Genomic DNA, 26,615 nt, shown 5'->3' on the forward strand with positions numbered 1-26,615 from the left:
CTCACAGAGCAACGCCCAGGATGCTGTAAAGATATGGGTGATGGGCCCTCTCCAGCCTCAGGCCAGAGCAGGGCATTTCTCTGCAGGGAGGGGAAGATGCCCCCTGGGGGTGGGAGGGTAGGCAAAGGAAGGGCAGTCGGCCTGAAATCTTCCACCACCCCTCACTCCCGTCTTCCCTGTGGGGTGGAGGGAGCAGCTGGTGCAGCTCAGGGGCCACCTGTGCGTCCTCTGCTCAGCCCGGAGGTCTCAGCTGGCCACACTCCCAAGACCAGCGCGGGGCCCTCCTAGATCAACGAGCCCCCCAGCCAGCAGGCCACCTCTGGTCCTGGGGTCTCCCCATCACCCTCCCTCACAGCATCTGGGGCACCCCGAGCCCTAGCCTCCGGTGGCCCCATGTCAGGCGTATCTACCCCGAGCAGGAAGACCGCTTCACAAAGACTTGGCCCTCTCTCTCCTGTTTTGATTAGATACAGAGTGTTTTTGCTTTGTTTAAAGAAATATTTTTGGTTTCTTTTATGGCGGTTTCAAACAGTAGCTCTTTCTAATTAGGGGCATAGTCAAATTTGGATCCCATGCCTGCTAAACTAGGCAACATTTCGAGGCACCAGGAAGCTGCTCCAGAGAGGGATGCCCTGCAGTGCCCGCAGCAGGAAGAGGAGGGGTCCCCCCATGGACCACGCCGTCATCGTCTGGGAGCCAGGTGTCCGGTGGTCTGCGTGTGGCTGCCTGAGTAATCGAATGTCTCACGGATCACAAGGTAATTGGGGCCACTTCTGTACCAAGTGCTTCAGCCACATACAACTTCTCCCTCTTCCCGGGACATTTTCCTTCATCATTATCATCATCATCACCCAGTATTCATAACAGCTTCAATCTATCGAGGGCTTCATAACAGCTTCAATCTATCGAGGGCTTCATACGCGCAAGGCATGGTGTGAAGGTTGTCCTTAAAGAGTTTCATTATATCCCATCACAGCCCTGAAGTGAGGCAGTTGTTAGCCCCATTTATGGATGGGATGATGGAGGCCTGGAGGTGCAGGTCACCTGTCCCATGTCATCCAGATATCAGGATTCAAAGGCACATTACGCCGTGGCCACAGTGAACCTTTGCCCACACGGTTGCCTCATGGATCACTTCCTTTTTTAGGGCCTCCCCAGCCAGCAGGCGGGGATACTCAGTATCACCGTTTATTAGCCCTCCATAGCCATCACCACAGGCATTTACATTTCTGGCTACCTGTGCTATAATAAAAAAAAAACAGATCTATTTTTGTCTTTATCCCCGGTTCATGGCACAGAGTGTTATTCATAACACTTCGACCACACCTGAGTTCATACTAACCAGATGGCTCACAGGGGTTCCCAGAGGAACCAAACACGTGGTTAGAGGGTTGGGACTTTCAGCCACACCCCGCCTCACCTTCAACTCCAGGGAGGGGAGAGGGGCTGGAGCTTGAGTTCAATCCCCAGTCATGCCTGCTTAATGAAACTGCTGTAAACATCCCTAAACTACAGGGTTGAGGAGTTTCCGAGCTGGGGACCACACTCAAGTGCCAGGAGGGTGGTGCACCCCAATTCAGTGGACACAGAGGCTGCTGTGCTGGGGACCCTTCTGTTTCTTGTTCTGTGTAGCTCTTCACTAGCTGTTCATTTCTATCCTTTATAATAAACGGTAATCAGAAGTCTAGCACTTTCCTGAGTTCCGTGAGTCCTTGTAGTATATTATCGAACATGGAGGCGGGTCATGGGAAGCACTGGGTTTGTAGTCAGCTGGGGACCGCATTTGCGGTGGGTCTGAAATGGGAGCAACTCAGGGGCACTGAGCCCTTGACCTGGTGGGGGGGGGGTCTGTACTAACTACGGGCAGTTAGTGTCAGCATTGGATTGAATTGTAGGACACCCAGTAGGTGTCGGAGGATTGAAGAACTGGTTGGCTGGTGTTGGAAAAACCGTCGTCACACCACCCTGCTCACCCGTGAACCTCTAGGTCTGCGGAGGGACTGGACAGCACAGAGCCTGGCACGTTGCATGTACTCACCACGTCCCACTCCGTAATCTGCAACTATAGGCTCTCAACCTCCAGGTTTAGCTCCAGAAACCTCTCTTTATCTTCAGTTAGTTAATGAAACAGATATTCACTGGGTTCGTTTCAGTGAGCTTGGCCTTCAAATGGCGGCTGTTAGTAAGTTTCAGGACACAATGCCTAAGGTCACATTGATACTCGGTGACAGGGCAAGGACTGGGCATCACAGTCTCGCAACTGGAACATCTCTCTCCGCCTCACTGTCTTTCAACTTTCCAAAGAGTCCTTATTCGATGTCGCAACTATCCTATAGGACCGATGCAAAATCGAGTCACCGTGAAGCTTTAGGACACAATGAAAATGGTTTCCAGCTCTGCGTCACGCCCATTCTACTCTCCAAATTGGCCTTTTCTCCCTCCGGCAGTACAATTGACCCTAGCATCTGAGCTTTTCCCCACCCACTGAATATTGCGAATCATAAGCTTTTCTGTCTGAAAGCCTCTCTCCTCTGAAGACGAGAGAGCTGAGGGCAGGTCGGGAAGGAGATGACTCCAGAAAGGTTCCATGCTGTCAGCAGCTTCCACGGCAGAGATGATTCACTGGGGCCCGGCTCATTCCTGATCACGGAGGCCAACTGGGCATCTGTCATCGTCTCCCTCCTCTCCCGGAAACGGCTTCTTCAAAAGGGTCTGCAGCCGCCCCGCGGGGAGGCCTGTTCAGAGCCTCTGGGGTTGTTGGAAGGTGAAGGGAGGGGGGGAGAGGGTGGAGAGGAGACCTGGAGAGCTGCCACCCGAGTGAGGCCGGTGACAGGAAGAATCTATCCATCTTGTGTGCAGCGCCAAATATGGTGCCGGAGCTCAGTAGGTAATAAACAGTGGTCACATAGCTGGCTCGACAAGGAGAGACATGACAGGAGAGCGAAGGGAAGGCCTGACGTCACCTTGTGCGGTCCCGGCTGAGCAGGCCGGCTCACCCCAGGGTGCTGGAATCCCATATTTGTCCTTGTTGAGCCCACACGTGCTTTGTTCTCGACAGATGTGCCCAAAGCGAGAAGGGGGAAACTGAGGCCACGGAGCATGTTGAAATGGGTTCTTGGCACTGCCCCCTGGGCCAGTAGACTTTCCGAGGGCCTGGTATGGATGGAGCCCCTGTCTTGCAGTCTCAGCTCGCTTTTGGTAGCAGCAGCCAGGCTCTCAGTGACATGAGAGCGGATGTCATTGCTGGAAATACAGTAAGTCCCCTGCCTACGAACCTTCAAGTTGCGAACGTTCAAAGATTCGAACCTACGTTCGCATGTCCGGTCGCGTAAGTTAGTTCACGTGTCTGGCGTACGTTGTCACGTGCGTGCATCCTCTGCAAGTGGTTGTGCTTTTTTGTACGTCGCTGTACGGCACTGTCTGGAGTACGGTAGTACAGTATCTTGATTTCAAACCCAGGATGTCTGGAAGCAAGCGTAAAAGCAGCGGTGATGTAGCTGGTACTACTGTACTTCTCAAGGTACTCTACTGTACGATTAAAAATGTTCTCTTTATTTTTTGTTTGTTTTTTATGTATGATCCGTCTGAAAAGTATTATAAACCTATTATAGTCCAGTACTATCTAGCTGATTGTGTTAGTTGAGTACCTAGGCTAACTTTGTTGGACTTACGAACAAATTGGACTTACGAACGCATTCTCGGAACGCAACTCATTCGTAGGTAGGGGACTTACTGTAGCCAGAACTGTTAAGTGTTCACTGTGAATGGTTTAAGCACATGTTATAGAATTTTGAGTTTTAGATATTCCAGGACAGCTGTTTGTAGAGGTCTGGGGAAGCCACAGACACCTAAGGCTGGCCCAGGTGACCAGTGCCCCCGCCTGAAAATCTGAGAGCAGGGCATGGTGTTTCCCATCAGGGCCAAAGGGTTGGCATACCTGTAAGGGCAGCGGGGCCAGGGCCACCTCCGGTGGTGTCTTCCTGCACACCAGTGTCCTGCATCAGCTTCATAAACAAGGGGGACCTTGTCCTTTTTCCTGTGCCTGTGTATGTTTGGCTTTTTTTCTTTTCTTTTAATTTTTATTTTATGTTGGAGTATAGTTGATTTACAATGTTGTGTTAGTTTCAGGTGTACAGTTATACATATATTTGGCTTTTCTTAATATAGTTATGAGATGTACCTGGAGCTTGTGTCTTATACGACCACAGAGAGGAATAGCTGAAGAAGGAGGTAAGACCACGCTGTGGTGAGAAGAACACAGGATTTTGAGCCAGAAAGACCTGCCTTTGCATCCCAGCTGTGCCCATCCACACCTGTGAACCCTTTGAGTGTCCAATCTACACACCAAGCTTCCATTTATCCGTAAAACAGTGCGATCTCTCCCACTTTGCAGGGTTTGCATGAGTCAGAAACAGCCCTCCAGAAGGTCAGTTCTCAATAAATTGTGATTGTAGTTGCTACTGAAACGCATATGTGTTCTTGTACACTTAAATGACAAATTACCTATAGGTCGTTAATGGCTAGAAGAAACTCTCCTTCCTCCTGTACATTTTTGTGGTTCAGAACTCTTTCCAACAAGCTGTGGCTTTAAAAATGCAGATGCCTTCTGCAGAAGAGAAAAAGCTTTCCGAGGAAAGCCAGAGGACATCCTGTTCTGATTAGCACGTCTCCGTCTGCACTCTAAGGCCTGCTCTCGCCCGTCACAGAATGCTGAGCAGGGATCTGGATCGGAACGGCTTGGAATCGCGACTGCAGGCCCGCCTGACCGTGAGACTGGGATCCACTACTGTCACCTTCCTGCCGGTCATTCTCAGGGAAAATGCACTTAAGATTTCAGAAGAAGCTGCAGGGGTGGTCAACAGCCCAAGGAGTGGGAGCCAGAGGTGGGGACTGGAGAAGACGCAGGTCCTGGGCTGTCCTGGAGGCGGCAAGCTTTCCGTGCTGCTGATGGCAACGTGGCCACCACACTTGATGAACCAAGGCATGGCCACCATATGCATTTCATGCCCTCATGTTGATTGGACTCATTCCTGTTTGCTCTCCACCATCACCGTCTAAAATGGAAAATTAGGAGATGCACATGCATTTGCTTCATATTGTCCAGGATGGAAAACCCTGATCCTTCGTCCCAGAAGAAAAATATCTGGGAGGCCATCAGATATCAAGCCTTAAATGTCATGGAGAGGTACTGTCCCAGAGCCGTATGAGCTCTGATGGGCCAAAACGGGGAGGTAAATGAGCCAGAAATGGGAAACGAATTAGGACGTCTAAACAGATAGGCAAGTCATTATTAACAGAATAATAGGATTAAACCTAAAACACGACTTATTAGTTTTAGTTGTGAGTTTGCAATTCATATTTCTCCCACAGCGGAGCTACATTAAGAATAGTAGATTAAATAAAGAAAGAAAGAATAATGGAAGAATGTGACAATTGTCATTTATCACCTATAAAGTTCCACGTTTTCACTCCATGGCAACAAAATCGGTGATCTAAACATCAACAAGTAGAACACATTATAAACAGTTATATACTGTTACCTCCGTAAAGTCATTACAACAGAAATAAAAACTGTTTTTTATTTTAACTATTAATATTCATCAAATATTAATGAAAACACCTAACAAATAATTATGAAAAACACATCACTTAAGTGACAAAGATGAAGGAGATGATCATTGCTGTGAATACTTAATCTGCAAAACAAAGAACATACCATTAATAGACTTAATTATGTCATTAAATATTTAATTTTACTCTCACTACTCAATTTTGTTTGCATTTTTCATATTTTAAATGTCAAAAGCTTCTTAATAAGATTTGTCGTTACGGCAACATCAAAGGCCGGAACACTTAAGTTTAACTTACTGTCTTCATCAAATTGGTCAAACATCATTTTATTGATCATTAAATGAAATGAACAACGCTCCTTGCAGTTTACTACACGTTATGCTTTATTCAAAAGGGGGTTAATAATTGATTCTAGGTTATACCCACAAAAATATTGTTTTCTAATGTCGAAGAAAATTCATTGCTTTCCTTTCACATTTTTTTTTCGGTGAGCATCACACAATGCCCCACATTTCCTACCGTTTGTGTAGGAGAATATAGATCGGAGTCTGCCTTGCTTGCTTATAGAATAGGTCCTTTGACACCATTCACAATTAGATCATTCATTTCCTGAGAGTTGATCCCATCACTTATAACTCCTGCTTCTGGATAAATCTCATCTCACAGGTTTAAGGTCACAGCGAGTAAGTTAGTTTCCTGGTATTGGTGAACGGCACTCAAAACTCTCAGCCTCCAAATATCATACGTTATTGTTTATATGTGGACTCTAAAAGAAAAAAATGTACAAATGAACTTATTTACGAAACGGAAGTAGAGTCACAGATGTAGAGAACAAACTTATGGTTACCAGGGGAAAAGGTCGGGGGAGGGATAAATTGGGAGATTGGGACTGACGTATACACACTACTATATATAAAGTAGGTAATTAATAAGGACCTGCTGTAGAGCACAGGGAACTCTACTCAATACTCTGTCATGACCTATATGGGAAAGGACTCTAAAAGAGAGTGGGTATAGGTACATGTATAACTGATTCACTCTGCTGTACCCCTGAAACTAACACAACATTGTCCATCAACCAGACTCCAATAAAACTTTTTAAAAAATTAAAATAAAATAAAATAAATAAGTAAAAGCATAAAAAAAGAAAAAACAAAACTCTCAGCCTCACCTTAGCACTCAGTGAGAGCTTCATCTGTCTCAAGCGCCCCACGCAGGGCCTGGCTGGATCACTCAGTGGGCACAGCCCGAGAAGCACACACAGCACAAGGACACAGCTCGCATGGCTCATGAGAGCCAGTGGCGTGCATCCGCCCCCATCCCTACTCAGCGACATCACAGTGGCAGCTGAAATCAGCTATGAAGCACCTACACCAAAGACACTGGCAAATGATACAAATCGGGGCTCTGCTGCACACCAGAGAGCCCGTTGTTACACACCCACCAGCACACCACTGCATACACCTACAGGGACCAGGACATGACACCCCACTTCTCTCCCACCGTCATCTCCTGCCCCTTCACTACCTGGGTCTTGATGACCCGAAGCCCAGCTGGAGGAGTAGAGGTGCTCTGTGGTTGCCAGCAGCCCAGGGTACCAAGTGCCCACCTGGGCTTCGAGCATCTCTGTGCCGTGGGGCAGGTGAAGCTTTCTCCCCCTGTCATCTGCATCTCCTGACCAGCTCTTATTCCGGGTCAGGCAGCTGAGGCAGTAGGGGAAAGGCCCACGCCCAGCTTTTCCTTTGCTGTCAGAATATGAAGAGCTCTTTGTGGGGAGAGGAAGGCCCCTCATCTCACAAACATCTTCTGATGGAGTCACTGCCCAGGAGCCTCTCAACCTGAGCTCTAGGGCTGAGAAGGAAGCTGGAACCAGGGGCAAGTGCCCAACCGTCCCAGTTGGGCCAGGATGAGGGCTTTCCCCGGGATAGAAGGACATTCAGAGCTAAAACCCAGGATGGTCCAGGGCAGCCGTGGGAGGTGGATCCCCTTCGGGGCATCTCCTAGCATTATTCTCTGTGAGGCTCAGAGCAGCCCTGGGTGGGGTCTGGGAGAGGCAGATCCACTGGAAGACAGATGTCTGTTTGGAAAGGCCTCTTCCTCCTCTGACAGCAGCTGGAAAGAATAGGAACAGAGAGAAGAAACCAGAAGTTCCCAGGAGAAATCCAGTGTTTCCGTCCTTGGGCATAAATGAGGGGTCTGGAGTTCTGTCTTTGATCCATTTAGGAACTCAATTACATAACCTCCGGGGCTTTGGGGTGGCCTGAGCCCCCAGAGCCTGGGAGAGGCCTGTGGAAATGCAGGCCCAGCCTCTTTCCTCCTGACTGCCAGGCCTGTGCAGGCTCATCGCTATTCCAGACCTGTGAGGCCTCTCCACGTTTCCCAGTCGCCAGACACACGCTTTCCTGCGTTTTCCTTTCCTACTCAGCTAACAGTGCCTGACTCGCACCCGTATGGGGGGCAGCAGAGTGGCGTGGCAGCCTGTGGACACCAGACAAACAGGCCCATCCTGACCCCCGTGGCCACCCTGGCCTGTGATTCCTTCCCTGGGACACGCTGGCCCTTTTCAGATGAGAGGTTGGAGTAGAGGCTCAAATTGTCACTTTCACAGAAGGAACAAGACCAGAATAATGATGGGGCGACTCTCCCTGCCTCCCCACACTTACCCTCGCCCTAGAATGGAGCCATTCTCCATAATCTCCCGGTTTTCCCACCTCTGCAGGGAGTTGGGGAGTCAGGAGGCCCAAGGGGTGCTGGTTTAATGGTGGTGCTGAGGTGCTCACCTCACTCCTGAGGGGCTCTGCCCACACAGGGGGCACTCAGGCACAGGCTACCCCCAAACTTCCGATCCACCCCCTCCCACCCCCGCCCTTGGCAACCACAAGTCTGTTCTCTGTCTCTGTGAGTCTGTTTCTGTTTTGTAGATAAGTTTTTTGTGCCCTATTTTAGATTTCACATATAAGTGATATATGATATTTGTCTTTCTCTGTCTGACTTTACTTAGTACGATAAGCTCTGGGCCCATCCATGTTGCTGCAGATGGTATTATTTCGTTCTTTTCATGACTGCGTAGTATTCCATTGTGTGTGTGTGTGTGTGTGTGTGTGTGTGTGTGTGTGTGTGTGTGTGTATCACATCTTCTTTATCCATTCACCTGTCGATGGACATTTAGGTTATTTCCATGTCTTGGTTATTGTGATAAAGGACACATTTAAATGTCCTTTTCTAAATATCTTACCATGTAGTTCATGACCATCAAAAGAAGGGCTCTGGGCTTCCCTGGTGGCGCAGTGGTTGAGAGTCCGCCTGCCGATGCAGGGGACGCACGTTCGTGCCCTGGTCCGGGAAGATCCCACATGCCGCGGAGCGGCTGGGCCCATTAGCCATGGCCGCTGAGCCTGCGCGTCCGGAGCCTGTGCTCCGCAAGGGGAGAGGCCACAGCGGTGAGAGGCCTGCGTACCGGAAAAAAAAAAAAAAAAAAGAAGGGCTCTTTTTTCTTTTTTTTACTTTTAATTTTATTGGAGTACAGTTGATGTACAATGTTGTGTTTGTGTCAGGTGTACAGCAAATTGATTCAGTTATACATATACATATGTTCATTCTTTTCTAGAGTCTTCTCTCAAGAAGGGCTCTTTCTGATTGACTGAGCCTTAGTATCATTCTGTGCTAGGAAAACACCCAGCTATTAGCTTGAACTGAATCAGTGAAAGAAGGCCGATTCCTGTCCTTAAAGTCTTGTTTCTACTCTAGTGGTTTCCCACCATGTGAAGAAGTGTACCATTCTAGTTTCTTCATTCACAGAGGCCGGCCTCAGGAAGATTAGATACTCGGGCAGACTGATAGACCCGAGCTGGGCAAGGAACAGGAAGTGAGCTACCCCCGTGGACATCTGTTGTACGCTAAACCTGTCACAGGGCTTTGCCTTATTTAACCCTGAAAGCAATTGTGCGACCTAACTAATAGCGTTCCCATTTCGCAATGGAGGCAAACCCAGAAAGGTTAAGAAACTGTCTCAGAAAAGAACACTCAGGAAGGGATACAGATGCGCCTTGAGCTGCGTTTGTCCGATTTCACTGGCCCAGAGACTGCGATTGTTAGATGGAAATTCTGCTTCATCTTAATCACAGGAGGGTCACGGTTCAACGGCAGAGAAAAGTATTTGAGGTTGACTATCTGTTCAAAATGTGTGTGTGTGTGTGTGTGTGTGTGTGTGTGTGTGTGTGTGTTGTGTGTAATTATTGCTCCCACGGTGAGACATGGCCAGTGGTTAGGATCAGTGCCTGAGCGAAACAGACCTATTTTCCATTCTTCTTTGTGTTCTTTCTTTGTTTTCTTCCTATGTATAAAGGAAAATTCTAGAGCCTCACTGTCTAATACAATAGCCATCAGCCACATGTGGCTACTGGGCCCTTGAGACATGGCTCATTGAGATGTAACTGTAACATGCACACCAGATTTCAAAGACTTAGTATGAAAAAAGGAATACGAGAGATCTCATTAATAATTTCCAAATTGATTTTATTGAAGTGATAATAGTTTGGATATATCGGGGTTAAATAAATTAGATTAAAATTTGTGTTATCTGTTTCTTTTTACCTTGTTCACGGGGCTACTGGAGAATTTTAAGTTACGTTTGTGGCTCGAATCTTATTTCTATTGGAGAGCGCCGGTGTCTGCAGCACCGCGTTTGTAAGTCCTGGGATAAAAGATGGATGACTTGTTAAAACTCTCCTCAGCCGGAGAAAACGCTTTCATCCTATTAATACCCACGCTGAAACAAAGTGAAGTTGGTTGTGTATAAACACGGCCTGGGCCTCTGCTGCCCTGGCCTACTGGGATGCACACAAGATACTGGCTGGGGCAGCTCACGTCTTGTCCAGCTGCACCCAGACCTCCTGGCAGTCTGAAACGTCTTTGCCTTAAACAGCACTAGCGTTTCTTCCCTGAGCAAAGTGCTTCGTCATTCCTCTCTGGGAGGAAGGTAGGGGATGAAACCGTGACCCAGAAAAATAGCCTGATCTCACCAAGGTCGTTACTGAAGGTCACGACCAAGCCAAGCAGAGCATGCGGTCTACTTCGGCGTTTACCACACTAGGCAGCCTGCAGATGCTTTTCTGGTCGATGATTTTGACCGCAGGAAAGCAGGTTCAATACCCGGGCTTGGGGGGAAAGGGATTACAGTGCCTGAGAGCCCCGACCCCTCCCCTGCTTGTGGCATTCCACAGTCTCTGGGCTCAATGACTTTTTTTTTCTCCTCTCGGAGATGGAAAGTGCTGGAGTATTCCCCTTTGATGATTTGAAAGTGCTGTGTGCCTTTTGCTCTCTCCTCTTTATATCCAGCCCTCTCCTTTCTCTGGGCTGCTTTTACACCCGTTTCCATAGCAACCACCTCTATTGCATCCCTGTCTGCGAAGAGAAATCTTGCAGATGCCAGTAGGGATCCAACACCTTCCAGGAGCTACTTTGACTCCCTGTCTCCTCCTCTCCCCACACTAATTTTCTTGCCTTTCTTCTCCAGACAGCTGCCCCTTCCTCCAAGTACCTACAAGCCCTTGGGGATGGCCCCCCTCGTCCATGTGAGCCTGAGGATAAGCGGGGAGAAGGCTGGTGCTGGAAGAGAAGGCAGAAATCTCTAGGTCTTATTATAAATCTTAATTCTTCATGTAACTTCGACGCAACATGCTAAACATAAAACTCTTGGGGGTGGAATCAAAGGCACTGAGGCCCTGAGAGCAGTGGGGTTAGGCTCTTCAATCACTGTTGGACAAGTGTCCTTACCTGAAGCCTGGCAGAATACACAGAGGCTTCCTTGGCCATCTTTACTACAAACCCCACCCAGCTCTCTCTCCAGTCCCCACTCACCTCTACCCCAGCCTCATGACAAGCTCGTGACCGTACCTGTGCACTTGAATGTCTTCATTCTGTGTATCCCCCCAGAGAGATCAGCCTCTGCTCCTTATTGGTTTGGAGGACAGGGCAGACGTGCAAATACAACACACACACACACACACACACACACACACACACACTTATCAGGGCTTTGAAGACCCCCAACAACGGAATCACCCACCTCCCTCCCAGGGCCAGGCTCAGCTGGCCATCTGGGAAGGCAAGGGGAACGGGTCTCCATCAGTGACCTCCCGAAACCGTTTGAAGATTCTTTGCCCACCATTCCTCCTTGGAACTGGGTATTATTCTTTTGATTACACAAGCCTGACAGGCTGATCATAATAAACATGTAACTGAAGAGAACCTATTCCTTTCCAGCAGCATTATTTATTCACCTAAAGCAAAGGCTGAGCTATATTTAGCATCTGATGTCAGTGGGCTGTTTGGATTCTTGGAAATTGGCAGGAAGCCACCTCTCACATGATATATGAAATCACTGATAAATGCTTCTTTTCACCAAAAGAAAAACAGCTTAATAGATGCGGCCTTTTTCTGCTCTCCCCTCCCCTCCCTCTGTCTCCTCCACCATCCTCCCGCCCGCCCTTTCTTCGGCTGGGATTTGTCTTTCTGTAGCACAGCTCAGCAGAGCCTGTGAAGTGGAAATGAGTTGCTCAGTATCACAGATCAAAATGAGGCTGTTGGGATGCTCAGGATGGTTTTTTTCCTCTCCTAGATCCTGGAAGGCTGCCAAAGCGCCAGTGAATCAGACCCAGACGCACAAAAAGGCAAGTCTGTACAGCCGTGGCTTTATGGGGCCGAGTGTTTATGACGGAACACTAGCTCTGGGTTGCTGTTTTGCAGGCGAAAATGGGAAGTAGATAGTGATTCAGGATTGCCATTAAGTGTGAAAACAGTCCCGGTACAGATTGTGTGTAATAAACCCAATAGAGGGAGAAGCTGTAAGAATCTCTGGATTTGCCGCCCTAGATCAGCCTTGGGCCCCATCAAGTTCAGGCTCTTGATTTGTGTGGTGGTTAATAATACCGCGAGCTCGGAACAAATCTTTCCGCCTTCCCTCTACCGTCTCTGCCACGCACTGGGTCTATCACACAAAGCTGGTGGAGGCGCCGGACAGGGCTGTGCCTGTGAAATTAAATTAATTCTCGCCCTCCTGCAGAGATCAGTTTATATGGCCCGAAGCACAGGATTTAATTACCCTTATCTTAGCTCCTGTAAGAACCAGCATCACTGTTGATCATGGATTCACCCAGCCCATCAGCTGTAACGTTTAACTCAGGACCCGCAGCCGAAGCCGGGTAGATAGTCTGACTGGCCGTCGGAAACGGGGAAGCGGCACCTCCAGCGGTGGTTTATTTCCATTTCTTTGTCCTGAGCTCCATCCAGTGACCCCGTGTCCTGACACTGGAAGGTATCGTGAAGACAAGAGAAGGGCTTGTTTTCCGCCCTCTAGCATCTAGGATCCCTTCATTAAGTTCCGCTCTATCACGTGCTCTGTCAAGCAGTCCTGCCTGGGTGATAGCGACCATGGGCGTGTGAGGGACTTGGAGAGTTTCAAAAAACCCACAGCAACAGTGCCTTCAACTGGCCCTTCTCCCACACCCGCACATGCATGCGACACTCCTCTTCAGCCTGGGTGAGAGGGAGAAACAAGAAGGGGAGAGGAGGAAGTGTGAGCAAGTGAAATCCATGCTCTTTGTGTCTCTGTCTTCACATCTTACTAGGCAGGAGAATCGGTGGGTGGAGGGATGAATAGACAGATAAACAAATGGGCAGGTGAACGGATGGACCCACTCCTCAATCAGTAAGAAAACCCACCACAAAGTAAACACTGGCTGTAGTTCGAAGCTGTTTTCCATTCAGTCCTTCAATTAGGATTCATTGGGGCCTCCATAATAAGAACTGCAGGTGAGTGAAGGTCTTTGTTTTCACTGGGATAATTTTTTAATTCTTAAAATGAGGGGTGCGGGACCCAGATGACCTGTCAGCTCCCTTCCAGACTCTGAAATGTTAAGGTTCTGTAACTGTGTGATTCTGTGACGTTATGAGTCACCTGGGGTGAATGAACTCTTTTCTGAGAGGTAGCTGGCCTCCTCTCCCCCGAGGTGAGGTGAATGAGTTCTGTCTCAGACACAGATGCTTCTGGAACACTCCCTGCAGGGGTGACTACCACTCGTCTGGGCCCTGAAGGAACCAGTAAAAACCCTCACTCGGGATGAGCGTTTGGTCCCACTGAGAATACTGCTCACTTGGGCTCTGTGTAGGGCCACGTCATGTTTATAATGACGATGATGGTGCTTCTGTTTTATGCGAGGAGTCGTTCTTTTGGCCTGAGCTGCTTGAGAAGCTGACTGCTGTTTCTACCAGCCCCAGATCTCACATAGAATAGTACCGTGGCCTCTAGCAGAGTGACACACGACAGTGACGGTAACCCACTTGCCCATCTCTGGACGCTGGCCCGGGTTTTCCTAGCACTGGGCTGAAGCCGTGGTCTGTTTTGTCATAGTACCTTGGATGGGCATTAGTAAGACCAGATGCAAGTCAACACAGAGAGAGACTGAGACGGTTTAAAGACTTGATTATACTCACGGTTCCTTGGGGAGAACATAAGACACCATGCAGGGCCACATGGGGAAGCACCAGGTCAGTCAAGAGGCAGAGGGAGCTGGGGGGACCTGTGGGCAAGAATCTTTATGTGGTTTCCATGGTGAGGAATGGGTGAGGGAGGGCAATCAAGCTTAGATTGGACCAGCTGTGTTTGAAAGCGGCACCCTGTGAGATTCACGTTCACTGTGACTGTCAGAGGATACAGTTTAAAGCTATCTGAGGATTCCTAATGTTTCTGGGTGTATTAGTTAGTGTGCGCCAGAGAAACAGAACCAGTAGCGTGCATGCACGCACCCACGTGTGTACAGAGGGAGGAAAAGGAAGAGAGAGAAAGACTGATTTTTAAGGAACTGGTTCATGTAACTTTGGAGCTTGGCAAATCCAGAATCTGGACTTGGGTAGACCAGCAGGCTGGAGACCCGCAGAAGAGCCCGGGCTGCACTTCAAGTCCACGGGCTGTCTGCTGGCACAATTCCCTCTTCCTTGGGGGCCATCAGTCTTTTGTTCTATTCAGGCCTTTGACTGATTGGATGAGGCCCACCCACGTTACGGAGGGTAATCTGCTTTACTCAAAGTGCAATGATTTAAATGTTTATCTCATCTAAAAACACCCTCACGGACACAATAATGTCTGACTAAATATCTGGGTACTGTGGTCCAGCCAATTTGACCCACAGAACCGGCCATCACAACGAGAGTCACGGTTTGCTTGGGGGTACCTAATAGGCCCTATTTAAAGTTAATACACAATCATTGACTCCACAGAGGCAGGATATCTGAGGTGTCCTCACCTTCCCAACCTTCACCCAGGTAACTCCACAAGCACCTCCGGAAAGCACCTCATAGCTTTTACAAAACACATTCACTCCCATCCTCTCCTTGATTCTCACAATGGCCCACGAGGTCAGCATTTCTGTCTCCATATCAGAGTCGAGAGAACATGAGTGGAGAGGTGAGGTGACATGACCTACCTGGGTCAGACAACTCACAGGTGGAGAAAGCCAGGCTGGACTCCAGCTTCTGGTTCCAGATGACAGGACCTGGATTTCAGTAGCAACTACTATGTGCCAGGCCCCACTCTGGAAGCTTCCATGCATTAATTTGCTCAATGTTCTGAGCAACTCAGCGATAGAGCCATCACTCTTGGCCCAGGCAGGGAGGCGGAGGCCCTCTCACTGCTTCTTTTCGGCTGGGATCCGAAGCCAGGCTGGGGTCCGCGATCCTAATCGTACCCTCTTCCACCCCCCGCCCCCATCCAGGGCTACTGCTACTCTCTCCTCCTGGTCCCCCAGCCAATGCACTGCTACCCCCCACCACCAGTCTATCCCTGGAAACTATTAATAATGATCTTGGTGGGCAGAGTACCTGAAAGCAGTAAGAGAAGTTTGCCTAAAGACTTGGAAGGAAATACAGAGAAACCCCCGAAGTGGGACAAGCTATCCAAAGGATCACGTCACAAGCATCCTAGGTAGGATCGGTCCTGGGTGCCCTAGCTCATCAAGAGGGGCCCCGGGGCCTTGCTTCTCTCTGCAGCTTGCTTATCTCCCAGCAGGATCCCCTTTGCTCTGTCCCCATATTACTTACTGGGCCCCGGTCCCGTCTTCCCCACGATCTACCCAATGTGGGCAAACATATTCCTTCAATAAACTTGTACTGGTGCCAGGCACTGTGCTGAGGACCGAGAGCTGAGGGGCGAGGAGGAACGTGGGTCCTGCCCTCAAGGCACTCACAGCCCGACGGAAGAGGCAGACCTGCCAACAGGCAGTACCGACCCGATGGCAGGGAAGCTGGCCCAGTCGCCACGTCAGGCCAAGTACCCTGGGCCCACAGCACAGGGCGTCACCGGCTCTGCCCGCGGGACGCCTGAAGCTTTGTCTGGAGGGGAGGGTTGACCTGGAGCTGAGCGGACAAGTCCACAGATGGAGGAATGAGGGAAGGGCAACCAGGTGGAGAGAAGCGTGTGTGCAAAGACCCAGAGGCCCGAGAGCATTCGGTTCTGCTCAGCTGGCGTATATAACATATGGTGTCCCGGCCAGGAAGGCACAGAAGGCGGGTGGGAGAGACCATCAGCAGCCTGGTATCCCACCGAGAACGAGCTGGGATTTGCTCCCCTCGAAGCAGCCTGCCTGAGCCTTACGCAATCCCGCTAGTACTCCTGAAGCTTTGCGAGCCGTGTGCGAAGGGCTCTGATATGCTCTGGGTAGTTATTAAGCCCCGGGAAGGAGCCTCAGGGCGCGCAGGGAGGGCTGCATGCTGGTTCCTGACCTCAAGGCACACACAGGCCAGGGGAGGAGTAAGAAACGTGAAACATTACAGGCTCTGGGCAGAAGGACTAATTAAGCGTCAGGCAGCACGGCCTCCATCACGAGTGTGGTGAGAGGTGGTGAAGAAACGGGAGAGATGCTTCCACGGGCAGATTATAAATCAGGAAAAGCCATTGCTTCCCGCTGCCAAACTGGGTACAACCCTGTCCCTTGACCTTTCCGGGAGCCTCTGTCCTTTTGCTTAGAGGATTCTCCAAGCACAGCCTTATCCGTGCTCATCCCTTTTGGCCTGTATCCTCCAGCTTCCCCTTATCCGAGTGGGATTTTGCATCCCCAGCTGGACTTCATCTGAGCCTCACTGTGTTTAGATCTGGGTTTCAGATCCTCTCACTTTGCAGGGTTTCCTAAGACCACCCCAACTTCACACAGCCTGGAGCATAAAAATATTCTAATACATGCTTGCCTAGTGGAGATTTCCACGTGAGGCTTCTGTTACAAGTGGCCCTATTTCTGCGGGAGCCAGTCGTCTGTTACGGAGCCCTTTGAATGCACTTGTCTGTGGCTGGTAGAGAGTTCCTTGGTCTGCAGCTCAGTGTTCCCAGGGCTGTCGCTTCAGAGCAGAGCAGTGCCTTTGCGTGTATCTATTACAGAGACATTAACCACACGCATGGCCCATCTTCTCCCTTACGCCGCACAGCCAGGGTGATGGAAACGCGACATTTTAAACCCAAAAGCAAATTACAGCAAGGAATCGGTGTGAAATGACTATCCTCTGCTTGGAGTGCCTTTTTAAAAGTCAGGCAGCTGAGCCCAGGAGAAAAGCTGGCCTGTCAGACAAGCCCATTCAAGCTTGCGATTCCGCTGTCATTTGCCCGACGGGCCTGAGATAAAGAAGAAGGATAAAAAAATCTGCCAAAGATAGTGCCGCCGAGAAACCCAGCACCCAGGCGAACCCAGGAGCCAGCGCCGCCGCAGCTCTGCCCTCTGATAGGACGCCGGCACCCGGGACTTGTTCTTACAGGGATGTCGTGTGACCTCCCATTTCAGCACCAAGGAGACGTGGAGAGGAAGGGCTGCAAAGAGCTCCAACTGTGAATCCCCAGAGAATGGGAAGGGAGAACAAAGTTTACATTGAAAATCTTGACTTTCCAAATAGCATGTTGAGGCAGACTCACACAGACAGGTTTGCTGCCGGTCGGGGACTCTCCCGGGGCGGCTGCGTCCTGGAGATTCATCTAGAAAGAATATAACGCTGAGCTTCCTTCTCTTTGCACTTTTTCTGGGGCTTCAGTTCCCAGAGTGGTGCCCTAGGGGCCTGGAGGAAAGAGATGCCCCCTGAGTAGCCGGGAGCGATGGAACTCGGGCAAATGGTCCAAGCCGCGTGCTCTGGAAAAGCTCGCAACCGCGTGGTGGCGGGCGCTCTGGATCACCGGGGACGCGCAGCCCCGGCTCGGCCTGGGCTCCGTCACCAGCTCTTGGTGGGGAGGTGGCAGGCTGACTTCCGGGCTCTGTGCCCCTGCTCTTGGGGGTGAGACAGGAGGACACCCTACCTACTAGGTGACTGAGTTTAACGCCCTTGGAGGTGAGGTCACGCCCATATACCGAATCAGATTTTGCTGTTTCAGCTAATGTTTATTGTGTCTCTGGGAGTGAGGTGCTTCCTTGGAACTCCCTAACTGCCCTGACAGGTAGGTCTCAGCTCCAGTTTACAGGTGAGACCACTGAGACTCAGAAAGGTTCACTAATGTGCCCCACTCCATACTGCTAGGAAGTGGTTGGTCCAGGAGTCAGATCCAAGTCTTTGGGACCCAAGTCCAGTGCTTTCCATGAGACACATCCACCCAGCCTGCTTCAGAGGTGGCAGCTCCCACACAAACGGGGACCGTTGTGTGGTCCGCCTTCACCTCCAGGGTGTAGCATCTCTGGATGGACACGTTGTCCCCATCCTCTTGTCTTGATGTCGCATCACCCATTTGCCACGGGGAAGCACTGACCAGATTATAAAGTGGCCGCAGGGAGTTCCCTGGTGGTCCAGTAGTTAGGACTCAGCACTTCTACTGCAGCGGGTGTGGGTTCGATCCTTGGTCGGGGAACTAAGATCCCACAAGCCTCGTGGCCAAAAATTAAGAATTAAAAAAGTGAAGTAGCCGCAAATAACGGGCAACCATAAAACCTGATTTGTGTCTGGTTGATGAAGACCCTCAGAGGAAACAACCACAGGAGCTGTGAGGCGTCCAAAGTGGTAAACGTTTCCCAGGAAGGACCCCTCCAGGAGCCATGGCTTCAGAGCAATCCAGTTTCTAACAGGCACCGAAGAACAGCAGTCATCAGCAGGCTATCACTGCCATCATCCTCGGCACGAAATACAAGCCTTCACATCTGGTGGGTGGTCCCGATCCCAGGGACGTTGGAGAGTTCACAGGGGCCGGGCTGTCCCCGCTCCTGGCTGTCTGTCTTGTGTGTCACTCACAACTGCCTCTTGCAAACAGAGCATTCCCTGGGGAGCTTTCCCCGGGGACACTTTTCTTTGGCATCCTTAAACAGCTGTCACACTGTCCCAGTTGTTTTTCAAGAAGGAGGTCTCCAGAGTTTCATTGAGGCAGACTTGAACTTGACCCTGCCGTGTTGATTTGTTCCCTTTCATCTCTCCCTGGGAAACGGGTGCCAAACCCTGGGTGCCCATGGGTGGATCCTGGCAGCCTCTCAGCCATGGCAGCTCATCACCCGTTGTTTCCTACCCAGAATATGCGTTTGGACGTGTAAGGATTTCAGCAGTTCCTGCAAAGGCAAACTTCTCTGGGTGAACCTGAGATTTCTTCGGCACAGACCAGCTTCACACCCCACGGAGCAGTCTTTCAGCAAAGGGTTTAAAGGTGGGGGAACATAAGTAACGCCTTAGGTAGGGTAGGTGAGGGAGGCCACCATTCAGCGCTCGATCTCGAACTTTGTATTTGCCAAGGGCTTTTAAGTCATTTCCATCAGCTATTACACCTGAACGCCCTTAAGAGGTAGGTAGGAACTGGTGTCCTCCTTTTGAGAATAAGGACATGGGGAGGGAAGCATCCCCGGGGACACATCCATGGAGTGAGAAGGGTCAGAGAGGCCTTGGTGGGGAAGCGTTCCTCTCAGCCTCCGTCCCCGGCCCCGTGTGCTTCCAGGAAGCCACTGGGGAGGATGTTTCTGGAGCGTGGCTTCCGTCCAGGAATCGTCCTACGTGTTAGTTTTCTAAGAGCCAGGCTGAGGTCTTGGTCACTGTCATGTGGCATATGAGGGGCGGCCTCAGAGAGGTGAGTGCCGTGCAGTAAATCACAGAAGGATGAGCAAACTGCTCTGCGCAGAGAAAGCAGGCTCTCATTCCCCAGCCACTCCCGCACCAGCGTTGAAGCAAGATATATTTTTAAACACAAGCCTCGTACAGAAAAATTCCCTCGCATGTCCCCATAGCCTACTAATGGGGCAACTGCTGGCAACCGATACCGCCAGCCCGTGCTAAGGGCTGTGTTCTCAATTTTTCCTTCTATTCTTGTCCCCTGGCATACGATAGGGTTGCTGTCCTGGGACACTGCAGGCGACTGACGAAAAAGGTTGCAGTCGGTTCTTGCCTGCTCTCAATTTCAAGACTCTCTGATTTCGTTCAGACGCCGGGCCTGTAGGTCTGTGTCCATTTACTGAGTGGCTAACTTTTCTTTCGTGTTCTTTATTCTTCAGGCAGATTCCATAAAACTGCCCGATGCTTCCCATCACCCCGGGCTGAGGAGGGGCTGAAGTCAGAAAGCCAGCTGCCCCCCCAGGTGCCTGAGAAAGTGGCCTCCGTGCTCCTGCAGGATTTCACGGCAGGATCGAGTGCCTCTTGTTCCCCCTTTGCAAAACGCAAATAGCCGTTTTGGGTCAACTTTGCTTCTCCCCATTGCTCTGATGAGGATTTCTTTCCTTAGCAAGAGAAAAGAAAGTCACCTTACAAGTCCTAATTAGCATGAGTCCTCTCCTCAGTTTATTCAGGCTGTCCTCCTGAATTGTCCTGGTGTGTCCCCGAATATTATTAATGCTGCTGTTGTTGTTTTAAAGGAGCCATTTCTAGCCAGAGGCTGGAGGAGGTGCCCTTTGTCCGCCTCTGGGCTCTGTGGTCCTGGCCCTCACCGAGGGAACCATGCCTGCGCTGCTGTGTTTATTTGAGTTATGTAATATAAACAGCTTCAAGGAGATGGGCTCCTCCGCTTTTGTTTTTAAACTCCGACTTCACTTGCCCTCTGCAGAGCTTGGCGCTTGGGTGGTTTCCTCCAGCCTTCTCTGTTTTGCTGCTAGAAAACAAAACAGCCTGCCCTTGACCCTTCCCTAGGACCAGCCCTTTCCTCCGCAGACCCAGCGATGAAATGAGCCGCTGCCGGTGCTGACTCTGCGTCCTCAAAGGCTCGGCCTCGGCCGGGGGCAGAGGGGGCCATCCAAACTGAGCAGAGACGAAGCGGTCGTGGGCGAGGCTTTGTCCGTAGCCTCTTCACTGATTCCTGGTTTCCCCAAGTCAGGAGTATCCCTAGAACATCTGAAACATAATTCCACTTAGCGTATGGATTGAAACCCGACTTTTCAGGAACACAGCTGATGTGTTAAACACATGTGCCTGTAGTTAGGAGGAAAGTTCAAAAGTCATTACAGACATCAGCTCCACCTTATTTTACTATTCGCATCCCCTTAAATCAAATATTTACAAAGTGTTTCATTGCTCATTAGACCAGGCTCATGGTTTATCCCTCTGATGATGCCACGCGGTGGAGAAAGCCTGCAGTCTTCTCGCTGAGTTTGGCTTGGCAAAATGGCCTGCAAGGCACAGTTGGATTACCATATATTTTTAGTAACAGGTTTCCTAAGACAACTCTCTAAGGGTTGAGTCACTGATTCCTTTATTTATACAGTTGTCCTAATGCAGATAACCAATATTTTCAGAATAGTTATTAACTCTCAAATTTCTTATGGTGAGATCCCACCTCCATCTATAAAATTTCATTTTGCCATAGTCCGTCTTTCTCTCTAATCAGCCCGACACGCGTGCTTGCCGTCTGTCTATCAGGGTCCCCAACCTTGGGGTGAGAAGGATGCCCTTTCCATAACTGTGAGTTTTGGAGGCAGGACTAAAAGACAGAAAGCATAGAGGTTTGGAGAACCAAGTGCTCAGGGCGTGGAGGTAGGGAAGAGGGAGCCCGATGGCAGGAATGGCCTGGAATAGAGCACGAAGATCCAGGCACACATCCCGCCCCACTGGAGTCCCAGAAAACTACCAGAGAGAAAGAAAGGAAAGAAAGGAGAGGAGGGAGAGAGGGGGGGAAGGAAGGAAGGAAGGAAGGAAAGAAGGAAGGAAAGAAGGAAGGAAGGAAGAAGGAGGGAGAGAAAGAAAGAAAGAAGGAAGGAACGAAGGAGAGAGAGAGAGGGAAAGAAAGAAGGAAAGAAAGAGAAAGAAAGAAAGAAGAAAGAAAGAAAGAGAAAGAAAGAAAGAAAAAGAAAGAAGAAAGAAAGAAAAAGAAAGAAAGAAGGAAGGAAGCAGGAAAAGAAGAGAAATTATGGCGATGGGTGGGGGGCTGGGGGATAGAATTGGAGGTTTTTGCATCGAGAAATCCTTCCAGTTCTACCCATTGAAGCCCAGGCAGCGCCTCTGACAAAGCCACACAGCATCCTGTCGTCTCCTCAAGCCTTTCAGAATTTCTCTGCATTTTTCCAGCAGCAGCAGCCAACTCTGGCCCAGCCTCTCATCTGCCAACTCGCAACCCCACCCGCCCATCTCCCTGTACATTTCTCTCCTTCAAGGTCAAGTCCCAGTGCACCTCAGCTTTTCAGGGCTCTCCCGTGCGGTGAGAGCCTCGGCCTGCTGAGTCCCGGCGGGGCGGGTGGCGAAGGGGTGAGGCTGGAGGAAATCTGCTGGGGCTGAGGCTTTCTCACACATGTTTCAGATGTGCAGGGGTGTGATGGTAAACAGCGTCCTTGTCGCTGCCAGAGCCTGCCTTTCCACCCCGAGTCCTGTTCCCATCACCCTAGGGGTTCCAGTAATAGGGCGTAAAGCAAACAAAGAAAAACAGTAATCTGGGGTTCCAATTGCATTTTTTGTTTTTAGAAAATGTTAATGATAGGTTATGTGATTACCCTAGGTTTGGTTCTGCCCACTCTGTATTAAGCACATCTGGTATTTAGTAACAATATAAGTAGCAGGAGTTTTTCTGGCACTTGAAAATAAGCTCATCCAATGTTGCCATGCAGTTTGGAAACTCATCAGAAAGGCCAGCCAAACTTGTGGAGATACAAGACTTTTTTTGTAGGCTGGGCAGCTGGCCAGGACAGCTAAAAAATGTGAATTGGCTCAGAACTGCTGCCACGCAAACACTTCTGGAAATTTCTGTGCTTGGGCCCTGCCAAATCCATTATGCACAACACGAATTACAAGAGCTTCTATCTCTCCAAGCAGTTGCTTTCTGAGCTTAATTCTCCTATGCACTTATGAAACATATACACACAACCAAAACGAGAAAAACACCCCCCCCCCCAAATCCACTACCATTAAAGAAAAGAATTCTTTCCATCAGAGCTGCCAAGCTCACAACTTTTCCTGAATTAGGAGAAATAGCCTCAAACTTCGGTTTGAATTACATTAAATCTAACACGTGGGAGGCAACGGCGCTTCCTGGAAATTCTAGAAAGGAAGGATGTCTCGCATCATGGAAACAGCCTCATATCTCCGTAGGAAAAGCAACGCAACAAAAGAACTTGGAAGGGGAAAAACATATACACCTTACATTCGGCATGTCCAGTAATTGGGATTTGGGCCTGAAGTGGGATTTGAATCAGTCTGCGAAGCAAACCTGTGCGCAGAATGTGCTTCTTCTGTGTGGAGGTTGCAGCCCCGCCTGGAGGTGTCTGGGTCGGCCTCGAGGTCCTGCAGGCCTGTCAGTCGTCTGGCAGGATTTGAAGCGGAGGGTGGGCCCAGGAGGGCAGGCCACAGCGGGCCAGGGGGAGAGCAAGCAAGAGAGAAGCAGCCAACCTTTCAAGTCACATCCTGGGTCTGCCGGGGCTTCCCTCCCTTCCAAAGCTTAAAAAGGTTTGCATCACTTCTTTTCTGATTCCAAACTGAGACTCGCCTCCTGCTTGTGATTCAAGGTACTAGATTACTCAGACACTGCCCACGATTGTTTTTAAGGGCCTGGAACTCCACTCTTACTCTCCAGAATCGCTGGGACGACATTATTCATAGGACACAGATAATAGCTACTATGAGGTAATCATATTAGCACATAAGGACACAGGAAGTACAGCTAAATCCTTCTGATTCCCACTGGGTCCAATGCTTTCTTAATACACAGCCCTTTTCATGAGAACTGTAAGGTCGCTGGAGGTCTTTTTTGCCTTAGATAACGGCGTCGATTTTAATAGGTCGAAACTCTAAGGTGTTCTAACTAAGAGCTGATGGTCTCCACCATGTCATTTACACAGTGAATGAGTAACTAAATCGCTAGGCTAGTCTGTGCCTCAGTTTCCCTCTTTGTGTCCGCTGTGGCCATTCTCCCAGGACAGGGGAAAGGTTGTGAGATTTGGAATCGGTCTCTGCCTTGGATTCCTGTCACCCCGTGACCTTTTTCGAGCGGCATTTCTCCTGAGTCTCGGTACAGCATCCTCACTTGTAAAATGGGACCGGTACCATCTTGCCCCGAGCTCGGCGGTGAAGGACCAAACGTGATAACAATTACACAACTGCTTCACAAACGGTAGAGCAATATACAAATGTGGGTTGTTAATAGTACATTTCCAGGCCTAATTGTAGAAATTTGATCACTTAAGTTACCAGGAACGCGATATAGAGAGCGGAGGGATGGGTCCTAGCAGTGCCCACGCATGCGCAGTGGAACCTGGGGATTTATCGAGGTCGGCAATGAGAAGGGATTGCTCGCTTTCTGCAGCTGATATAGGATGACCTTTCTCAGTATAACCCTTCATTAAACTGTGTCCCCTGCTTCCGCTTCCGCTTCCTCTCCCTCTCTCTCCCTCCCGTCCTCTCACTTTTCTTTCTTTTAGGAATCAATTGGTAGCAATCACTCTTAATGTGCCGTTGGACTAGATTGACCTAAGACTGAAGGTGAGGTTGCCAGTGCTAATCAGATTTCCTTTCCCATTGTGAACTGCATCCCAGAACCGTCGTTCACACGAAGCAGTTAAACAGGTTTGGGCTTTTCACAAAAAAAAAAGAAAAAAAAAGTGCTGGGGCCCCAAGAAAGCACTCTTGGCCTCATTTCTATCTGGCTCACATCGTCTGTCCTATTCTTTCTTGAATTTGGATTACAGGACACATTTTTCTCAGTTTCCTTTTCTCATGTTCCTGGATCTTTGTTGTAGAATTGTAGGAAACACAGAGTCAGGGGAGTCAGCCAGAAAGGATCTCTCCCTTCCCGGGAAGGTCTGGGACTCCACCTCGGACACCACGTGTGCGCGGCGCCTACCTTCCCACGGCCTCCCGCCTCCTCTCCCCCGTGACGGTCGTTGTTTTCTTCGTGATGGCCATCACTGGGGGATTTTAAATCCTGATTAGTTCGAGGGCTTTTTCCTTTCTCAGTTTGAAGACAGTCCCCCTCCCCGCTCCCCGGGAAGCCGGGCCACACCTGGTCCTTGTGCTCTGGGGCTGCCCAGGAAAGATCCAGAGCTTGTGAATCAGAGTGAGTCCAGCCACAGTGGAAGCGTGGACAGAAAGGAGCCCAGAAGGCACTGATCGGCCGCTGCAGAGGGAGAGCATGGAGGCTGGGGCTGGGGGAGGGGAGGGAGGCCACTGCCACGCCAGCCACTGCCACGCCGAGCAAAGACAGGGCCACCAGGCAGGCGCACAGCTCACTCACAGCACAAGGGCGGCTTTGCCTGTCCAGCGCCCCAGAGGCCAGGTACTGTCTACTTGTCCAAGCCAGCAGGCACCGAAGTTAGTGAGGTCACTAGGATGCCCATGGAATTTTCTGGAATCAGAATCAGACTGTGAAGCATTCCCCTGACATTGTAACACCCAGCCAGTCACCCCTGTCTTTACCTCTTAGGTTCACCTCTGTGAATCATAATCATGAATATTCATGCAGCATCCTTCCTTTCTCGGCATGTCAGTGTGAACTATCTTCATTCTCCTGGGAGCCCCATCACCGTTTTGCTGTGAGGTAGGCAACATAATTATCCCTAATTTTCAACTGAGGGGATGGACGCTTGGGTGGGCAAAGTGGCCTGGCCAAGCTCGCAAACTGTAGTAAGTCAGGGGGTGCTATTTGGGGCATCCTGTAAAGTCACCACGTGATCACTGCCTGGGGCTTTGCACTTTCACTTCTCACCCCCATCCTGTTTCGTTAATATTATTTTTGCATTGGTTGTCAAAATGGGCTCCATGGGCTTCCCTGGTGGCGCAGTGGTTGAGAGCACGCCTGCCAATGCAGGGGACGTGGGTTCGTGCCCCGGTCCCGGAAGCTCCCACATGCCGCGGGGCGGCTGGGCCCGTGAGCCATGGCCGCTGAGCCTGCGCATCCGGAGCCTGTGCTCCGCAATGGGAGAGGCCACAACAGTGAGGGGCCCGCGTACCACACACACACAAAAAAGGGCTCCATACAGGATTACACACAGAAACGAGTATTCTCAGTTCCTCCTACCTGTGAGCTCAGCTGTGTGCTGTGCTATGTCACCAGCCTTGTCCCCCTAGGTGTATGGTGAGTCCTCAGAGCAGGTCTGGGATGCCCTCCACCTGGCCAGGCTTCCTCTCATTCCTTTACCTCATTCCACTCACTAGGCATCATCACCACTGCAAGAAAAGTCCACACTAACAAAGTTAATATCAGAAAGGTTCACTAAAATGTAACCTTTCAGGTCAAATCCCTGGATAAGTGTTGAATGGACAAACCATTCCATCTGACTTTTTTTTAATTTATTTTTTTGTTGAAGTATAGTTGACTTACCGTGTTGGTGTTCATCTCTGCTGTGCAGTAAAGTGACTCAGTTATACACATATATACATTTGTTTTCATATTCTTTTCCATTATGGTTTATCACAGGATATTGAATATAGTTCCCTGTGCTATAAGTAGGACCTTGTTGCTTATCCTAATTCTATATGTAATAGTTTGCATCTGCTAACCCCAAACTCCCAATGCACCCCTCCCACAACCCCCTCCCCTTGGCAACCACAAGTCTGTTCTCTATGCCATCTGACATTTTTATTTATTTATTTATTTTACGTATTTATGGCTGCAGTGGGTCTTCGTTGTTACGTGTAGGCTCTCT

The 26,615-nt window shown here is 49.9% G+C and overlaps 1 long non-coding RNA gene across 4 annotated transcripts; it reads right to left on the minus strand.

Annotated features, from left to right (window-relative positions):
- Positions 1-11,824: 11,824 nt before the first annotated feature.
- Positions 11,825-23,579, minus strand: LOC109550923 (uncharacterized). 4 transcript variants are annotated; one of them, XR_012326672.1, is made up of 3 exons: positions 15,054-23,543; positions 14,065-14,150; positions 11,825-13,107 (listed from the first exon to the last, which is right to left on the minus strand). It is a non-coding gene; the product is annotated as an uncharacterized lncRNA (long non-coding RNA). The 4 variants fall into 4 exon arrangements; XR_004522479.2 differs by having other exon boundaries at positions 14,065-20,961; positions 23,120-23,542; XR_012326671.1 differs by having other exon boundaries at positions 14,065-21,158; positions 23,120-23,542.
- Positions 23,580-26,615: the final 3,036 nt, after the last annotated feature.

This window comes from Tursiops truncatus, chromosome 16 (assembly GCF_011762595.2).
Source record: "Tursiops truncatus isolate mTurTru1 chromosome 16, mTurTru1.mat.Y, whole genome shotgun sequence".
Classification (NCBI taxonomy): Eukaryota; Metazoa; Chordata; class Mammalia; order Artiodactyla; family Delphinidae; genus Tursiops; species Tursiops truncatus.